At 32.8% G+C, this 22,055-nt stretch overlaps 1 pseudogene; it reads right to left on the bottom strand.

Moving 5' to 3' along the window:
- Window positions 1-11,459: 11,459 nt before the first annotated feature.
- Window positions 11,460-18,010, bottom strand: LOC133302511 (NAC domain-containing protein 87-like; annotated as a pseudogene).
- Window positions 18,011-22,055: the final 4,045 nt, after the last annotated feature.

The following is a 22,055-nucleotide window of genomic DNA, read 5'->3' as shown; positions in this document are numbered from 1 at the left end:
TATTTAATTCACCACATGGTCTTGTACATATACTCATGAATAGGATGTACTAGCCACTCTGCAGCTTCCTTGAAATTTCTAAACCAAATTTTGAAGAAGATAAAATGAACAATGAATTAGGATGATATATTGAGCAAAAAATATGCCAACAAATGGCCATTCTAGTAGGCCTTCAGTACTAAATTAAGAAAAAAAAAATGTACCCTCAATATTAATATTAATAAATAGAGATTAAAACTCATAAAAGCCTCACTTTTAGAGGAAATTATGAAGGTGACTATGGCTAATTAATCATCTTTAACCATGGAAAAAGTCAACATGGTTACTGCTATAGTAAATTGCCTTTGGTGAGCTGTAGCTGCCGTCGTTATTTAATTATTAAAGTGGAAAAAGAAAGGCAAGAAAACCGAAAATAACGCGTCGCAATAACGAGTACCGAGGGTGAAAAGTGAAACATTCCGGCGCCGACATTGAAAACTAGGTTGTTTTTCGGTTAAGAGTACTGTTTCAATACAAGATCACTACCTCCTCTTTGTTTGTGTTGTTGAATATTGTTTTTGTTGCAGCTACATAGGAAGTTGCGTTTAATGCCATTTGTTTATGCAAGATCAACCAGAATAACTGACTACTCAGTCACACTAAGATTTATTAATGCATATATAATTCTATATAATAATAGAGTAATTTTTTTACATTCATACACTATTCGTTTTTTTTAATCCAGGTTCGTTAAAATTTACAGCCACGTGACACGTGTTGACATTATCAGATATGAATGTGGATGAGTTGGAAAATAATTTGCTACGATTTGACCAAACATATGTTAATGATTTTTAATTTAATTAATTATGTCTAAATCGAAAAAGGGTAGTGAAGTGCAAGAATTAAAATGGGTACGCGCCCTCTTATGTGTGGCTGTGGCGGATTCTGCCACATGCCCTCCGAATTTTGCGAGACAATATTCAAATCCCACCCCTTGATACGGAATAAATTCCGCTAAGCAATACTTTATATTATTCACTATTGAATTTGATTGGCTTTTCTACTTAGTACTATTGGTAATTAATTTTTCTTAATACAATAAAATTTGGAGAGAGAAAATAACCAAAACGTGTGGACCTGTTCTATGCTCTTAGCATGCTTTGTTGATTATTATATTGTTATTTAATGAAATAACAAAATAGAGGGGTTTTGGGAATTGGGATGGATGGTTTGGATTGGATTGGAATGGAAGCCTTTGAGAAACTCTTTTAATTTGCTCTTAAAACTGTTCGACTTTAGCGCAACGAAACTCAACCGCAAAAGCAAAGACGAAAGCATTGTCTAGAGTGCCCACAAACTCCAAGAAAGGTGACGTTTTATGACGGCAGAGAATGAAAAATCGTGGTATGCAAAGTAGCATAAGGGAGCATGTATAATGCTCCATTACACGCAATCATACAACCGTTGTCGTTATGGACATATTTCAACCGTCTGATTAGAGCTCGAAGCTCTTGATTATGGACTTTATCGTAATAAAGGATGCATCCAATCTTAGTTCTCTTATCCTTAAAATGATTATTATGATTAATGAATGGCATATGGTGTGGGCCAAAAAATGGTGGGGGTAAGGTAGCAGCAATTATTGGTGATATACTAACGTAAAGCGCAGCAATATCAGATTAGCAAAGTGGGGACCATTAATCCTCAAAAAAAATAAAAAAAATAAAATTTAACACTGTTTCATAGGTTGAGACAGTTGGCAGTCAATCAGACAAATTTGCTAGATAAAATGTTTCTCCTTTGGGAAAAGAAAAATAGCGGAAAAGATGACCAATAAAGCTTATTTTCTGCTAATCAATAGTCAATATCTCAATTTAAAACCTAATCTTACCTTTTTACAAATTCAATCAACAATAAAATAATAGCATAGACAAAGTAAATTAAAAGTGTAAACTTTTTGTGAATGACCCAATAGTCCAAATGAAATAAAGCGTTGTATATTATTGTGTTTACATTATCACCTTCTCCCATCTTAGTTAATCTGCATCCATGTCAATTTAGCTAGAGAGAGATATAAAACAGTTTCTCCAAAGTCTAAATTATCTCATTAATTAGCATTTAAATGAGAGAGAAATCCTCCAAGTTTTAATAAAACAGTTTCTCTAAAGTCCAAATTGTCTCCTTAGCATTTTTTTTTTTATACTTTTGGGATACCTTAGCATTTAATTATTTAATCAACATGACAATAGCAAACTAAAATTCAATCTTTTTTTTTTTTTTTGTATACCTAAAATTCAAACTTTAAACAAAGACTAATACCAAATTACGAACCTCCGCCTAATTGGTGGTTACACCTGCAAATCCCTCTTTATCACTTTATAATAAGCTATAAAGTACAAAACTGAATATCATTCTCAGTTTAATTCATTATAGTTACGGAACTTATGGATAATACAAATATAATTACAGTATCGTATTTTAATGGATTGAAGTATAGAAAAGTACCATGCCTGCATCAAGAGTACGTATATACCTGTGTCATTCATATCTATCTGTGCGTGAGTAGGTTTAAATCCAGCTTATTATTATTATTGTTATTATTACTATAGTATTTTGTTCACGATGAAAAAGTCTCATTCACACTTATATATGACCAAATCATGTTGATATCGACTAAAGAAGAGATAAGATGTAACATATGGAAATTGCTTTTGTTATTTCTTATACGAAGGAATCATCTTTCAAGTCAGTTAATTAATATTAAAGTATCTGACAAATTTCATCATCTTTAAAGTTATGAACCGGAGTTTAGGTGTATCAGTAGGCCCGTAATTAAGGAAGTGTGTAGCCCATAGTTATCACTAAACCTCCGAGTAATTCAAACTTCAAAGATTCTTTTTCCTTTATTTCTGAAAATGCAAGAAATAAGGGAGTGCGGGATACGTGAATGTAGCTTCTTTGATACAAAATCAAATAGTTTTGTATTCAGTATTCCTAGATACCAAGGAATATCCATAACAAAGTCGAAAGAAGGATTCATTATTAATCATGAGCCGATTAATAGAAGCATCTGTGTCAGGCCAAATAAAAGTGAACGCATGAAATTTGGACACGTCATGTCTGTTCTTGAAATTAAGGGTTAAATCATATTTGAGTGTTAGTCCTCTTGAGCATAGGTAACAAAACCGTGTAATAATCATTAATAAGCGAATGAAGACACAAACATGATGACAGTTTTGATTGAATAATATAGCAAATTTTAGATGGCATAACTATCAGCATCAAGATCAGCAAAGCCTAGGCCCTTCCCCCTCCTATCCAAATAATAACAATAATAGTAAAACTTTTTTTAGTTCCTCAACAAATTTCACGATACCCGCTTTAGTTCCTAGCAAATAAAAAGGTCCATCGTGGTCCTTAAGAAATTCAAAATAGACCCATTTAGTTGAAATCGTGGTCCCCCACAAATTCAAAAAAGATCCATATTAGTCCCTCAAAAGGACTAAAATGAGTTCATTTTGAATTTTTTAGGGACCACGATGGTTCTTTTTATCTGCTAGAGACTAAAACGGGCATCTTGAGATTTGCTGAGGACCAAAAAGAATATTTACTCTAATAATAATAATAAAATAAACATCTAAATTCAATTAAATGAAAATTTCTTCATTACTATCGCGATATTCAACCCTTATTAGAGAGGTATAGTATAAAATCATCGAAGGCCCATCATTTATAAGTTTAAATTTTTGGGTTGAAATAATTCTTTAACTGGTTCCAGAGCTTTCGTGACCGATTTTGATCCTCAATGTCTCCTATTCTATTAAAAAATAATAATATATTTTTAGAAGTCACGAGTTCAATCCTCAAAAATCATCCCAACTTTCTAATGAAATTAAGTTGGAATAAGATAAAATGTCTAAAAAATGAATCTGCAATACCCATGCTTTAAACTTAAAGAATTCTTACATAAAAAATATATTAAAAAAATATAATATAAAATCATGTAAACCTTCACTTCTTAACTTGCAAAGTCGAAAAATGTCGTGCTTCGGGATTTTTTCAGTACTTGTGTTATTGAAAACTCAGTACATAACTCAAGTCAAAAATAACTTCCCTAATTGCATTTATTTTTACCTACCTTTCTATAATTAATGCCACGTAAATTTAATTATTTCTAGAAATATTGAAGATTTAGAGTGAAGCGTGTTGCCAAGTGCCAAACCACAAGCCCAAGGTGCTGCTAGCCAACCCTAAAGTAACTCTAGGTTCCGCAAGTGCGTACGCGTGTATCGGCTCCAACCAATTTGGAGACCAAGTGAAGTATATATTGACCAAGAAGAACGTGATCACTGACGACACCTTCACAACTAGCTACCCTTACCAAGGTTTGCCAGCAAAGATCCCCGTCATTACACGGTTAAAACTAATCAGCAATTAAGTTGGTCTCCATTGACAAGAGTATTTTAAAGTTTATCACTTTTCTAAGTAAAAATCCAATGAGATGGTTGCTATTAAATTTAAATAAATTAGCTCAATTCACGGCTTTGATGACAGAATCATCATCAAAATATATATATATGTTTTTTTAGATATTTCAATGATTCATCGCTTCGCGACTAGTCCGATTCCGAACACATACTCTCACTCTCACTTACTCAATTCCCTAGCGCCAACTGAGTTATCATCATTTGATTTCATCATCATCAAAATATATAACTGGTTCAAAGTTGAACGTTATCTCATAATTCTTAATTGTAATTGTCAGAGGTCACCTTCCTAGTTAGTACGTTCTACATCATGAAAGCTGCAGGAATCTTCAGAAGGAAAATACAATTCTTGATCATCTTGGTCAAGTTGGAAAATGGGGAACAAGTGATGAATACAATGGATAAATTTCAATTCTTGATCATCTTGGTCAAGTAGGAAAATCGGGAACAAGTGATGAATACAATGGATAAATCTAAGCCCATAAAAAATTGACTCTTTATGTACATAGGAAATTTTCTGGAAAAGATGTTAAGAGATAGTCAAAATTGTTAGTTTTTGTTTAAAACATTTGTGAGAAGAAATACTCGTCCCAAAATATTTTATATGTAAATTCCAAGTAGAGATGTCAAAATGGAGAACATTATGATCACTATTACTGTCATATTGAGCACCAAGTGCGATTCTCATTCAAACAAAATTATACATTATATATTTCAAAAAATACGTAGATATAATATTAAAGCTATTTTTTTCTCTCTTCAAGAAACATATTAATTGATATGTTATGTTTCTATTGATGAGATCTACATACGACACTAGTATATTAGATTTATTTTTTTTGTCAAAATGGGCATTTCATCCCATTTCATGGGCTAGTGCTAAAAAAACTCATAGGACCAAAAGCCCTAACAAAAGTTTTCACATGCCAAAAGTCCCATAGGGTTTTCTAAATTTTCAATATTTACTTTTATTTACAAAATATAATAAAAAAGAGAGTAAGTTATTATGCCTCGTACTTATACAAATTGGAATAGCAAAAATGATTTTGTATATATTTTGTCCAATTCAATGAGGAAGGATATACTTATCACCAAAAAAGTTTACTACCTTTACAATCAACTTAATTACCGTTAATTTCTGTCAATCTAACAGTTATAATTTATGGGAATTAATAATTAATTAATAAATGCCACCCAATAATTCCAAAAATTATAACCGTTAGATTGACGGAAATCAATGGTGATTAGGTTAGTTGTAAATGTTGTAAATTTTTTTGGTGGTAAGTATATCTTTTCCCATATTTTGTCCAATTCAATATGGTATATTATCCACTTAAAGAAATAATGTAAAATAAAATTATCACTCACATAACTTGTAATGATGAAAGAAATAATATGGTGAAGAATTAGTATAAATTTGTACATAGATTATCAAGAGAAAAATTACAGAATTTTACTTTTATTATATTAAAAGTTAATAACAGTTTCAAAAAAATCAGTGATTATTTTATCATTTTTTTTTCATCTAACGGAGAGAGAAACAAAGCTAAGGTTAAATAATAATAATTAGTTTTATAATTTTCAAAAAGAAAAATGTCTATCATTTAATGTTTCACTATAATATTTAATCAATTATCTTTTATTTATTTTTAATTGATTAAATATTATAATGAAGCGCTGGATTTCACTTTATAGGATACAATGTTATAAGAGGTAGGATCTTTTGAGAAATTTGACACCTCATCTTATAGTCGTTAGATCAAAAAAGATCAACGACTCTGATTTGTAAGCATTTGACTTCATTAATCTTTTTTTATCTAACGGCTATAAGATGAGGTGTCAAATGATCCTACCTCATGTTATAATACATTTCTCTTTCTAAAAATAACTACTAATTTAATGTAAAATTGATTTGATTTTGTTTTTTAAAAAAAGAAGTTAATGATATGGTATCAGCGTCTATCCAGTTTTTCAGTAAAGCTTTGAGCAAAACAAGTTGCCAACGCTATATTTATGCCTTGTGTTTGAAACGTAGATGTTGGAAAGATTTTGTTGTTGTTGTTGTTTTTTTTTTTTTTTGGTAAGCAAAGATTTTGTTGTTTTATTAGAAGTTTAAGGATCAAAATTTTAAAGTTAAATTTGGAGTTTATTGATCGTAGATTTTGATGCATTCCAATAAATGTTTTTTTGTTCTTTTGAGTCCTATATATTTTATTTTTATTTTTCTAATTCTACCCAATTTTATTATTATTTATGCTTTGTTTATGTTGTAACGTGGTTTTTATTTTTAATTATTTTATATAGGATTATATATAGAGTATATATTTATTTTTATTAATTTTTGGTAAATATTTTTTATTCATAATTGATTTTATCTTTATAAATATTTAAGATTTATATATTATTTTTATTCATATATTTTTTTAATATGTGTGTTTTGGGACATAGTCGTTTTGGTCTTTGGCTAAGTCCCGGCCCAACCCACTTTCTCAAGGGACTTTGTGAAGTTAGGCTAAAAAACGCCCCCATACAAAATGAATTTTGTGGGTTAGGGCCAGTCGTGAAATTTTTGGGATATGAATCGCTAATTAAAATAATAAAAGACTATAGAAATATTTTTGAAATAAAAAATTAGCCTAACTATGACAATATGTTAATTTTGTTACATAATCAAAAGTCAATCAAGTTGTAACAAGTTGATGATAAAAAAAAATTTAATAGAAATTTTATTTTCTTTAATTTAAATTAACTAACAGGTATTTTTTAAAGAACGACATGATATTGAATTTAATAGCATATAAATATTAATCATATTAATATTAAATTTTTTTATGGTACTATTGTGTACTGTTTGTTAGTTATTGTATTTTTGTTATCGTAGGTTGTACTACACCAGATTAGTTCTCATGGTGTTTGCTAGTTGTTAGAGTTTGTTAGGTTTGGTTGCTACATGACTTAGAGCTAATTCAGCTATTCATAGCTCTATATATAAATAGAGCTCTCATGGTGTAGACCAAGTAATGATAGGGAATGACCAAGGTTTTGCAGTCACAACCATTGGTTCATAATATTTCACTTCTCCATTTGACACCCACACACAATTACATCTTAAAAATTTACTCCCTGTTCCCTCAATTAAGAAAATCTTGTCAACGTTAGTCAATTTGCAAGAGACAAATCCGAATAATTCAAATTTTACCCCATTGTTTGTTTTGTCAAATTGTAGGGGTTTCACAAAATTTTGCTTGAAGGGACTCTTGATTCAAGTGGATTCTTTAAATTTGATGGCATCGATCTACACCAGAACTCAACTCGTGTTCCACAAAATACTTCACGTACCCCTTTCAACTCTATACAGTCTTCAAATGTTGCGTCTAGCTACAATTGAGTCTTCTACTTGTAATAATGTCCCAATAATCAATACATAATCTTGTAATATAGCAAGTTCAATTTACTCTATATGGTGCTGCTGATTAGGGCATCCACACAAAGACATTCTAAAGTCTGTACTTAGCCTATAATGTACCAATTAATAATAATAGTAAAGACCTTTTTTGGTCCTCAGCAAATTTCACAATGCCCGCTTTAGTCCCTAGCAAATAAAAAAGTTATTCGTGGTCCTTAAGAAATTCAAAAATGACCCGTATTAGTTCCTCAAAAGGACTAAAATAGGTCCACTTTGAATTTTTTAGGGATCACGAATAGCCTTTTTATTTGCTAGGGACTAAAGCGGGCATCGTTAAATTTGCTGAGGACCAAAAAAGATATTTACTCTAATAATAAAGCAACTAATTTTTTTTGGTTTAGCTTGCTGCAATGGTAAAGCTTATAGATTAACTTCATCACCTTCTCTTACTACAGTAAACCCTTTGAATTCATATACAGTGATCTATCAGACTAATGCAGTTAAAGATGTCAAAAACAATGACAGATCCAGTCTCGTAAGGTATTGTGACGGGACCAATGATCCACGTCGGATTCTGGAGACAATCTCGTAAAAGAAGTTGTCGAAACCCCGTCCCGTCAGATATATTGATGGGACAGTGACCATTTTGTCACGTTTGGACAAAAAAATTACCAGACTGCCACGCCAATAGTAAATTTTGTCAAACTGCCACACGGTATAATTCGCTACACAGTGTAGCGAATTATGCATGCAAGTAATTCGCTACACAGTGTAGCGAATTATGCCGCATGGCAGTTTGAAAAATTTTACTGTTCGCGTGATATTCTAATAATTTTTGTGCCAAAAGCATGATATTTTAGTCAGTGTCCCTATATTGACGGCACTCTAATGCCATTTCAGCTTCAAGCATGTTGGTCTCATTAGCAAAGTTGACGGCACTCAAATGCCTCTTTTTGTAAATTATATTTGTTTCTTTCTTGTGTGACTAGCTACATTCGACCATCAGAGATAGTGTAAGCAATTAATTGTTACACCACTCTTTCCCATTCTACCTTAACAATGGCGCGTGCTCCATTATATTAAGCGTACTGAACAAATAAAAGCTATACTAAAATTGTGTACGGTGATATGAAATTTGGTAAGTTAATATATATATATATAGTTACATTTAATTACCAATGAAATTCGTATAGATATAATAAGAATAAAAAATATAAATAAAATTATTTAAAATTTAATAAAAAAAGTATATTCGGTTGTTATTATAAAAATTTCATATCTTGATAATTTCGGGTATTTTTTTAATTAAAAACCTTTTAAGAACTTTTTTTTTTGTAAAAAAATGATAATTTCTAAAAGAAAAAATATTTACAATACATGTAAAGTCTAATATTGGAAAACAATAGGGAAAGAAAAGAACGCAATAAACTTTATTGCCTTTCCATAAAAAAAAACAAAAACAAAATGTAAATAGAAGAATAAGGAGCCGATTTAACACAGGGTTGTAATTTGAGTCCTGCTTTATTGAACCTGGAAAGAAGTTTTGTAACTTGATTAGCCATTAATTATTTATCAATTTTTTCTAAGCCTAATAATTTAGTTAACGTTCCCTTTGTACATTCCCTAGAGAAAGGACTATATGAAAGAGTCACACCGAGACTCAAAAATGGAGATTGAATTCAATCTACAGTTCAATTTGGCCATACGGGGGAAGAGTGGTATAACAATTAATTGCTTACACTATCTGACGGAATGTAGCTAGACACACAAAAAAGAAACAAATATAATATAGAGAAAAAGATGTGTGGGTCATAGAAAGAGAGAAAGGGAAATGGCACTGGCAGCTTTTGCTCGAAGTTTTACTCTTTTTGAACAACTCTAGGAGAATGACTACGAGAATAGATCAAAGAGACACCCCCACCCCTCAAAAAAAAAAAAAAAAATAGTGATACCGTCAACTTTAATTTGCTGACAAGACCAATATGCTTGAAGCTAACATGGCATTGAGTGCCGTACATATATTTGACGGGACTGGTACTAGATATCAAATGTGTTTTTAGTTGAAAAATCTTTCACAAAGAATTGCTAGTACGATGTTTTTGCCTTTGTATTACATTTTGTTTATGGATGCCAATACAATATTTAGGGGTATGCAAAATAACTAAAAAACTGAACTGAACGTTGAACCAAACCGAACCGAACCGCCTTAAAATAATCGGTTTTTAAAAAATCAGTTCATGAATCGAACCGGTTTTTAGAACCAGTTTAAGAACTGAACCATTTTGAACCGAACCGATTATTTCCGAACCAAACCGAACCGTTTTCAAACCGAACCGTTTTCATTTTTATAACTTTATTTTTTAAATTTTTAATTTTTTTTCTTTTCGACATAGGGTCGACCCAAACCAAAACCATTTAAATCAAACTATTTTCGAACCAAACCATTTAAATCAATTCGGTTCAATTTTTTAAAAATTTCAGTTCGATTCGACCCATGCACATCCTTAACAATGTTTATATGGATTTATCGTTTGAAAAAAATGTCATAAGCCCTTCAAACCTTTTAAAACTTCACACTTTAATTACAACACAATTTCATAACCCAATTAAATCAATACAAACATATTGGGGAGGAGAGTTTACACCCTTTACTTATCTCCTTCTCCTTAGTGGAATTAACTATATAATAGTCTGCGCTCACACCCATCACCAATATGTGATAGTTTAGAGAAAAAATATGGGTAAACAACTTCTCCTTTTAACAGAGAAGTTTTTTTGGTACAGCAACTCACATCACAAAGCATTGAAATGTGTGATATGTTTTTTGTTTTGTTTTTTTCTAACCAATCAATGGATCCTATCAAAAAAACTCTCTCAGCTGCAAAAAAAAAAAAAAAAAACAACTTCTCGGTCAAAGGAGAAGTTGTTTACCCAAAAAAATATACACATTGTTGAAACTGGACTAATTATGTTGGCGAATGAAATTATGGGATTGTACCTTTATTTCTATCGTATACCTCCTTAATAGGTTACCAATAGCTACCCTTGATTTTCGAGCCTCATACACAAAGATGTTGAACACTATACTAGATTACAATTTCCTTAAAATCTCTGGCTATGTGTGTTTCCCATTTTTCAAACCTTACAATAAGTACAAACTTGAATTTATATTGTAGGAATGTATCTAGCTTCATTGGTTCTGCTACTAATCATAAAGGATACTCATGTTTGAACCATAATGGTCAAATATAAATCTCAAATGTTTTATTAAACGAAAATAGGTTCCTATATATATTCCTTATGGTATAACAAAACAAAATCACCCAACTCTCATTCAATCATGACTTCCCCTCCTATTATTGTTTTTTTCAGATACAACACTGACCAACCATCTTCCTTACTTAATACTAATGCAACAAGTAATGGATAAAATCAAAACACTTCCATTGCTAATGAACTTAAAGAACATGCTAACTCCATTTCTTATAATGCACCTAATGGCAATATTTCAGAAGATAATCCTATTTCATCCAGCGCCTCAATAATTAATGATGCCCTATTTGTTCCCATGTCTTGCTTCGAAATCACCGAGGGTGTGTGTTTCTGTGGCTGCTAAGGCCTGTACGTTGGGAATGGTTGGAGGAGAACGACTCCATCTGGCACTGTCTGTGGAATTCTGATTTGAAATTATTCTTGGCTTCAAATGCTCTCTCATGATAGCTTGGTCATGGTTATTGCTGCCATAATCCGAGCCTGCAACATTTGGCATGGAACTTTGCATCTTGCTTTTATCAAATATCAGTGAATCTAGAAGAGAGAGAAGAGAGAAAATGATCTCCATTAATCAGAAAAACTTGAATGAATGATTACAGCTGAAACTAACTGTTATATACACCCGTAAAAGAAGGAACTAATCCTAACAGAAAATAACTGCAAACTAACTATCTAACTAATCAGTAAATAACGAGTTGTTTAAATACATAGCAACTGAAGCTTAAGCCAACTGGTATACTGAAGCTTAAGCCAACTTTAATACCCTCCCTCAAGTTGGAAGGTAGAGATTACGAAGACCCAACTTGCCAATCAAAAGCTTGAATGGTCCTGCAGATAAATTCTTTGTAAAAGGATCAGCCAATTGAGCAGCGGAAGCTATAGGCAGAAGATGAATAAGTCCATCATTGATTTTCTCCCTAATCAAATGACAGTCTATTTCGATATGTTTAGTTCTCTCATGAAAACTAGGATTGTGTGCAAGGTATACGGCTGATCTATTATCACAGTAGATAGGAATGGCCTTGGTCAACTTTACATTCAAATCCTGCAGCAGATATTGAATCCATTGCATTTCACACGTCAATGCAGCCAGTGCTCGATACTCAGCCTCAGAAGATGATCTAGATACTGTCCCTTGCTTCTTGGATTTCCAAGTTACTAAGGATGATCCCAGAAATACACAGAACCCAGTAATCAAGCGTCTAGTTTCTGTACAGGTTGCCCAATCGGAGTCAGCAAATCCACATGGTTCCAAATTATTTTTCACTGGATAAAACAGACCATTCCCAGGAGCTGTCTTCAAATAACGAAGAACATGCAGAGCAGCTTTCATGTGTTCATCAGTCGGTTGAGACACATATTGGCTCAACTGTTGTACTGCATAACAAATGTCAGGTCGAGTTGTTGTTAAGTACAACAATCTTCCTATGAGTCTTCGATAGCTGGCTATGTCAGCATAAGGTTCTCCTTTATCCTTTTCTAACTTCAAACCAGGTTCCAAGGGTGTTGAGCTTGGCTTGGCTCCTAACATCCCTCCATCTAATATGACTTCAAGTGCATACTTTCGTTGATTCACCATCAAACCTTCTTCTGAGCGAATAATCTCCAAGCCCAGAAAATAATGCAGGTCTCCCAAGTCCTTGATTTTAAATTCAGCATCAAGAAACCTTTTAACATAGTCTATCTCAGACTTACTGTTCCCTGCCAAAACTATATCATCTACATAGATCAATAAAGCAGTAAATGAGTTTCCTTCTGACTTGATAAGCAACGAATGATCAGCTTGTGATTGTTTATAGCCTATGGAAAACAGAGCTGAGCTTAGTCTTGAATACCATTGCCTGCTCGCTTGTCTTAAACCATATATGGATTTTTGTAACTTACAAACCAGATTCGGTTGAGCAAGTTTCACCCCTGGAGAAGGCATCATATACACTTCCTCATTTAATTCCCCATGAAGAAAGGCATTATTTACGTCAAACTGTTCCAAATACCACCCCCTTGAAGTGGCAACACTGAGCAAAATTCGAATGGAAGCAACCTTAGCCACAGGAGAGAAAGTTTCAAGGAAATCAACCCCTTCAAGTTGAGTATAACCTTTGGCTACAAGGCGGGCCTTATGCCTTTCGATGGAACCATCAGCTTTCAATTTGGTTTTGAAAACCCATTTACAACCAATGGGAGTTTTGTCAGAAGGAAGTGTTGTCATGGTCCAAGTATTGTTATGTTCAAGAGCTTCAATTTCAGATGACATATCTCTTTGCCAGCAGTCATGTTGAGAGGCCTCATGGAAGGATTGGGGTTCTTTGAAAGAGTTAAGGGTATAACATTGGGAGGAATGTGGTTGAGGACAGGAGTTATAAGAAATAACTGAGGTTAGTGGGTAAGGAGTGGTAGAAGTCATATTACATTGAAAATCATTGAGGTAAGAAGGTTTTTGTCGTTGTCTATCAGAACGGAGGTGTAGAATTGGATTCTGTAATATTGGAAATAGGTGAGGTAGGTAGTGTTTGGTTTTTATAGGATTTTGATTTATAGCAATAGGTGAGGTAGGTAGTGTTTGGTTTATAGGATTTTGATTTATAGCAGTAGGTGGAATAGTGTTTAGGATAGAATGAATTGGTAAATCATCAAAGGGAGATATAGGTGCTATAGGTTGAACAATATCTTGAACAGAATGAGTTATGTTTGTGACAGTAGATGAAAAGGGAAAGCATGTCTCAAAAAAAATTACATTGCGTGTAGTAAAAATTTGATGAGAATGTAAGTCAAGAAGAACATACCCTTTGAATCCTTTCTTAAATCCCAGAAAAACACACTTGCGTGCACGAGGGGAAAATTTTGTGCGAGCAGTGGAGATAGTGCTGGCATAACAAAGACAGCCAAACACTCTTATATGAAAGAATGTGGGAGGAACACCATGAAGTAGCTCAAATGGAGTTTTTCCAAGTAGAAGAGGACTGTTGGTTCTGTTAATTAAGTGTACAGCATGCATGATACAAAAAGACCAGAACTTGAGAGGAAGTTGTGCTTGGAAGAAGAGAGCTCGAGCTATATTAAGAATGTGTCGGTGCTTCCTTTCCACCACACCATTCTGTTCTGGAGTATATGCACAAGAAGTTTGATGCTCAATCCCTTTGCTAGAATAAAATGATGGCATATTGAATTCAACACCTTGATCACTACGTATAGTTTTGACAGTAGTAGTGAATTGGTTCTGTACCATAGAAATAAAATTCTGTATATGCATCCTTGTTTCTCCTTTATTATTCATCAAAATTACCCAAGTAAATTTTGAGAAGTCATCTACAATAGTTAGAAAGTATCTTTCACCATTTATAGAAGCAACTGAAAAAGGACCCCATATGTCAGAATGGACCAAGTCGAAACACTTATTGGTAGCAGTAACACTATTATTAAATGGAAGTCTGTGTTGCTTGGCCAAATGGCAGATATCACATGGAAATTCAGATTTATTACACGTCATGTAAGGAAATTCTTTACACATATTATTCATAACAGAATGGGAAATGTGTCCTAATCGAAAATGCCACAAATTGGAGGCATCAACTGTTGTACTGCTTGGAGAATTATGCTGAACAGTGGTCTGTGCACACTTGTTCTGAATTTCCACATCTTCACATATTGTCTGTCCATCCAACATCAATACAAAGAGCCCATTAATCAGCTTAGCAAAACCAATCACTTGGCCCGAAGCTATCTGCTTAATTAAACAAATGCAACCACGAAAGATAAGTTCACAGGAAGTTGATGAAAGGAGCTGAGTAACTGAGATCAAATTCACATGAAACTCAGGAACATATAGTGTATCAACAAGTTGTAAAGAATCGGTTAGGTTCACAGTGCCTGAGTAATGAACAACTACTTTATGATTGTTTGGCAGCATAATAGAAACTGGTTCAATTTTCTTAACTGAAGAAAATAATGAACCTATTGAGCAAATATTGTCTGTAGCTCCTGTATCTAATATCCACTGAGAATTCTTACCAGACGAGGTGACATTGAAAGCTGCACCTGCATCACGTTTTGCTTGGGCAAAATGTGCAGAGTGATTGGTTTCAGTTGAAGTGTCAACTTTAGGTTGACTCATTACATCAAGAAAATTTTGGTACTCCTCTTGTGTGATAGACACCGTAGCATCTTTAGTCTCATCAGTGTTCTCAAATGCATCATGAGTAACTGCATTAGCAGAAGCAGTTCTTGGTCTATTGTTGAAGCCCGGTGGATAACCATGTTTTGCATAACAAGTTTCCACCGTATGATTTGTACGTCCGCAATGAGTGCAAAGTCTGAGTCCTCTCCCACGACCGTTTCTTCCTCCATTTCTTCCTCTTCCATAATATCCTCCACGAGCTCTTCCAAAATTTTGTTGTTCTGCTGCATATGCCTTTGGTATTAAGGAAGACTCGTGCGGAATTTCAACATTCATTTGCCGTTCTTGCTGTGTGATTAAAAAAAAGGATTTATTCATGTTTGGCAAAGGCTCAATCATCATGATTTGAGATCGAACATGAGAGAACTGGTCATTAAGACCTTTCAGAAAGATCAACACTTGATCTTGTTCTTTACTTTTCTTGAGCTTATCAGATGCTCCACAAGTGCAAGTTGGCAACGGTTTCAAGGTCTCTAGTTCGTCCCAGAGTATCTTCAACTGAGTAAAGAAATCACTTACAGAAGAATCTCCTTGATGAAGACGATGGATTTCTTCGTACAGATCAGCAATTCTAAAGATATCTGACTGTGCAAAACGTTCTTCAAGATCTTTCCTTACTTCACATGCCTTTTCAATCCAGAGAATTGATCTGCCAATAGATGGTTCAATCGAGTGTTGTATCCATGAAAGAACCATTGTATTACAACGGTCCCAAGCTTGAAATGTAGAATTTGCAGGTTCTGGAACTCTGAAGGTTCCATCAACCAAACTGAGTTTGTTCTTCGAGCGTAATGCCATTTTCATAGCACGAAGCCAAGTATGATAATTCTTTCCATTGAGAAGAGGAGTTACAAGAATGAGAGAAGGATTCTGACTAGCATGAAGATACAGAGGATTTGAAGGATTCACCAGATAATCCGGAAGGGAAGCTTGCTGGTTTGCCATCGAAAATTTTGCAGAGTAAGAAGGAAAGAAAGGAAGAAAGAACAATGAAAACGATGAAGTGCAATACCAGAGCTCCCTTCAGAGCTTTGATACCATATCAAATATCAGTGAATCTAGAAGAGAGAGAAGAGAGAAAATGATCTCCATTAATAAGAAAAACTTGAATGAATGATTACAGCTGAAACTAACTGTTATATACACCCGTAAAAGAAGGAACTAATCCTAACAGAAAATAACTGCAAACTAACTATCTAACTAATCAGTAAATAACGAGTTGTTTAAATACATAGCAACTGAAGCTTAAGCCAACTGGTATACTGAAGCTTAAGCCAACTTTAATAGCTTTGGTGTACAGAGTAATCGGAGATATTCACGTTCTGCTGAAAGGAGGAGCATTGGTTTTGGATTCGAATTTGAGGCTGCAAGAGTGTGTTCCCCATTGGGTCGTTGAGATTGAATTGGTTGGAAGTGTAGTTGATGGTAGGAATCTCATAGGTTCTGTGGTCTTCTGGCTTGATTAGTAGTTGGTGTTGATTGTTGATGGAGAAGCTGGGAAGATAATAGTCGTCTGATGTTGATTTAGTTGATGATAGTGAGTTTATTCCCTTGAAATCATCATCACCACTATAGTTTGCAGGCTTGTTGGTGATGTTGCTATAAGTAGGATCCATGAGAGGTGGGAGTGAAGAATAATCCTCAATATAGTTCATCCTCCTAAGGCCAGGAATTGGGGTCCTTTTAACATCTTTGATCTTGTGGGAAACCCTGGAGACAACCCATTGATCCTGCAATAAGATCACCCAAAAAAAAAAAAAAAACTGTTAGATTCTTGATAATAAATAAAAGAAAAACTATATGATTAAAGAAACAAAAAAACTAAAATAACGTTAAACTCGACTAATGAGTATGAGACGATTAAAGAAACTAAATGAAATAAATTCTCTATCTAACACAACAATACAAAAAAAAAATACACTTTCTAGGAAGTGAAAAAGGGGAATTGACGAGATATTCCATGCTTATATCTCAATCTATAGATCCTCAAAGTCAAGATAAAAAAGACAACAAAGTAAATAGAAATAAAAGGGGTTTATTTCACACATTTGCTTTCTCAGGGAGGTTGTAACTTGCAAATTTGTCATCCAATCTGAATTCATGCAAGACCCAATTGGTCTTCTCTGCCTTTGGAGCTATCCCTCTATAGAACACAAGGGTCATCTTCATACCAACAAGGTTGCCTTTCCCTTTGTAAATTTCCTTATCTTTTGTGGCCTTCCAGTACCCGGATTTTGTTACCCGATACTTTCTCAGTTTCTTCTTTTGACAGAAGAAGTACCATTCTGTCTCCCCCATCTTGGATTTGTCTGCAGAAGAATCATTTCATGAGGCTAAAATTTATAAGAATATTAATTCAAACCAATCAATAATGAATTATTCAAATTACAAACAGAAAGAACGTCACACACAACAAGAGAGTGAGAAATTTACTTGGTAAATCCCAAGGTTCACACACGTACAAATCTGCCTCTCCAATAGCAATTGCACTGAAACTGCTATTCTTCACCTTCTCAGTCAGATAATAAGTGATGATCTCTTCATCCGTGGGGTGGAACCTGAAACGGAAACCCGGAGGCAAATACAGAGACTCTTCACCTTTGTTCCCCTCCACCGGCTCTTCCATAAAAGAAACCACGATCAAATATATGGCTTTGAAGTATTCAAATATATTTAGAAGCTGAATATCTCACCCCAAACAAAAGAAGAAAACAATAGGAACGAGAGTGAAAGAAGAAGAAATGGAAGATGGTGGGCTTAAATAAAGGGAGCGTACGCACACAACAGAACACACGCAAATGTGGCTAGTTATGCTACTTCTATTGCTATTGTTGGTTGCTTAGTTAAATTTTATTTTTTTGTGTACAAACACCCTCATCTTTACTTGTGTGGTGGTTAGCTTGGCTCAGCTACTTTTCATATAAGTACTCATTTGTTTCGTGAAGAAGGTTATATTTATAAATTTTTATTTATAAATTATATTATGTATGACTGATAATACAGTCTTGAGTAGAGTATTACCGATCAAATATAATGTAGTTTGTAAGTTTGTAAAATAAAAGTCTCTCAATATAACCCAATTCTTGTTTCCTAACCTCATTGAAAAATTAAACCCAATAATATATGGAGTGGTATCTACTGCCTCTATGATTGGCTAGCTGTTTAAAAAAAAGGTAAAAACGCGAATATTTTCCAATTTGATTTTAATACAAGGTGTTGAAATATTTGTCCTTTCGATATCACAACTAGCCAAATATTAACCTTAAGGTTAATATTATAAATCAAGGAGAGAATTAATGAATCTGTCTTACACCCAAAGTGAGATTTAATATATGCATTTTATAATTAAAAACCGATAGCTGGTTTTGTTGGTTTGGGAGAAAGCAATGTACATCATTATCATTGATAAATATTTAATTTCACCGCATGATCTTGTATATACATGAATATGATAGGATGTACTAGCCAGTCAACAGATAGGGCTGAATATTGACACTATTCTGCAGCATCCTTGAAATTTCTAAACTAAATTTGCAAGAGAAAATGGACAACTACTTAGGATGATATATATGGAGCAAAGTGCACCATCGGTATTAATATTCGTAAAGAGAGATCAAAACTCATAAAAGCCTCACTTTTAGAGGTAATTAAGGTGACTATGGCTAATTAATCATCTTTAACCATGGACAAAGTCAACATGATTACTGCTATCGTAAATTGGCTTTGGTGTGTTATAGCTGTCATTGTTATTTAATTATTAAGAGGAAAAATAAAAACAAAAATAATTCACAAGACCAAGGGTGAATGAAAAGTGTTAGAGAGATATAAAATAATTAATTTAGTCTCACTTAATGTATTAAGGTTTTGAGTTAAAATGACGCTTATTATGATATCAAAGCTTCACTGATCACAAAATCACGAGTTTGATTCTCACCACTCTACTTTCATGTGGAATTAAGAAAAGTACCAAAAAAAATGAGCGTATCATAAGGCAGATTAATAATAGACTCGTGTCATATCCATGCTTCAAGTTCAAAGAACTCTTACATAAAAGAATATGTTAGAGAGATATAAAATAATTAATTTAGTATCACCAATACAGATTTTAGTTTAGATTGAAGTAACGCTTATTAAAAAGTGAAACATTCCGGGCCGACATTGAAAACTAGGTTGTTTTTCGGTTAAGAATACAGTTCCAATACAACACCGCTATCTCCTCTGATCCTCTCTGTTTGTTGAATATTGTTTTGCTACAGTTACTTAGGAAGTGGCGCTAATGCCATTTGTGTATGCAAGATCAATTGACCATATTAACTGACCACAGGGTCCCGATTTATTAATGCATAAATAATTCTATATAATGAAAAGGTAATTTTACGTGTTATTAATTTTTAAATATTGCTCATATACTATTCATTTTTTAATCCAAGTTAGTTAAGACAAACAGCCACGTGTCGCGTGTTGACATTATCAAATATGAATGTGAATGAGTTGGAAAATCATTTGCTTCGGTTTGTATGTTAATTAATGATTTTAATTTAATTAATCATGTTGACCTCTTTGAGTGACGAGGGCGCAGATCTATTTCTCATTCGGGGTGAAGGTACTTATATAACAGTAATTTAATAAGATAATTAGATGAACTAGAACTCAAATATCGAATCACTGTTCAAGTCAGACTAGAACAATGGAATCAGGGGGTGAAGGGAATGGTTGGCTATATTCTATGAAGCAAGACATTTTAAAAATCCTGATATATTGTGTCCGACATTTTGTGACACTCTAACACGCGTTGTAAATGTTCGAAAAAAGGTTCAAAGGGTGCGTTGCGTAGGGTTTTTAGTTTCCACTATTATATTCGTTGGATTACAATTACTATTTTATTGAGTTTAATATAAATATTTAGGATATATTATGTTTCTTTGCAAAATTAATTGCTATTATAAGTTTAGCTTCAATTTTGTATTAAATTATTGAATATTAAATATAATATATACTACATAAATTAAAAATATTATTTAATATCAAAACGTGTCCTAACGTGTCAAAATCTAATATTTTTTAAAATTAAAGTGTCAGAGTGTCGTGTCATATATCGTGTCATGTGTCGGTATCGATGTTACATAGGCTATATTGATGCTGAATCTCTCGAGAGTAATGGAGAATATGATGTAAAAGGTGACTCGTGAACGAAGGAGAAAGATAAAACCATATATATATATATGGTTTTATCTTTCTTATGTCACATAGATAAACCTTCTCTCATACTCTCACAATAAATGGTAGGATTCACTTTATTTTTTTAAAAAAAAAAGAGAAAGAATAAAACACGAAAATCGAAGTGAGAGTATGAGATAAAATTTCTCTTAGGTGACATAAAAGAAATAAAACTCATATATATATATATATATATATATATATATATATATCGGACTCCTCTTGGCAGCTTGCAATGGATACAACTGTATCGGACTCCTCTTGGCAGCTTGCAATGGATACAACTGCCCTTTGGAAACAACGATATCACATTACGACGCCAAGTAGCATAAATGAAAAAGTTTTATTTCGTCGACTTCCAAAATATATGAGTAAATAATGGGGATTATGCAAGTCCAAACTATATTTAATTTTTATGGTTATTTTATTATTTTATTTATTTTTATTTTTTTGGAAATATTTTATTATTTTATTTTACAATGGCTTTATTACTAAATGTGGCGAAGTTATTAATTTAATCAATTATTTTAAAGAAGAAGGTGGTATAAAACGGTATTTGTTGATTTGCATTATTTAATTGATTTTGGTTTCGAAGCTATTTGATAAATTGTTAGAAATATATTTTGACTTCCTAATCTGTTTATATTTTTAGAAATTATATATCTGAAAGATTCTATATATTAGTATTTGACTGATTTAGAAAATATGGATATACTTAATCATGTTCCCATTTTATTGCTTATATAATGACTGATTTCATTTTGATTATTTTGAGAAACGTTATGGAAGGATATTGTGGTTTTCAGAATTATTTGTAATTTTATTGTTGGAAATTTGAGAATCATTTGCTTACTGATGAATTGGTTTATGAAACTATAATATATTTATGATTGGTTTTGAGAATATATATATATATATGGGCAGGTTATATTTACAACTTTTTTTATTTACAAACTCTTACAAACTACACTATCTTCTCCCGGGAGAACACTAGTTTCACAATGTTCTCCCGGGAGAACATAGTGTAATTTGTAAAAATTTATCAAAAAAGTTTGTAAATGGATCCTTACCTATATATATATATATATATATATATATATATATATATATATATAGGGGTTTACATTTCTGCAGCTGATATACATACAACAATCAAATATTTGCCATATATATACTTGAAAGCATTAAATGCGGGGAATTATAACCATACAAAGGATGAAAGCATTAAATGTGGGAAATCATAACCATACACATGTCATTGTTGTACGTAAAGCGACTGCAGAAATGATTTTACCATATATATATATATATATATAAGAAAAATATTTCTTAAGCAGCTTGAGATATATTTATCTCCGTTTATCCCAAAACAACGTCGATTTATTTATTTATTTTCTTATATTAATTGATTCACCTTTGAATCTTTGAATGATTATGATTCTCATTTTCTCTCTCTTCCTTTATTACTATTGATCTATCTTTGTACAGTTTTGATTTAGTAGCCGGAGATAAAGTT

This window comes from Gastrolobium bilobum, unplaced genomic scaffold (assembly GCF_033153095.1).
Source record: "Gastrolobium bilobum isolate Gb01-03AN ecotype WA unplaced genomic scaffold, APGP_CSIRO_Gbil_v1 utg6994, whole genome shotgun sequence".
In the NCBI taxonomy this organism is placed as follows: domain Eukaryota; kingdom Viridiplantae; phylum Streptophyta; class Magnoliopsida; order Fabales; family Fabaceae; genus Gastrolobium; species Gastrolobium bilobum.
This window is presented reverse-complemented; position numbering and strand designations above follow the sequence as displayed.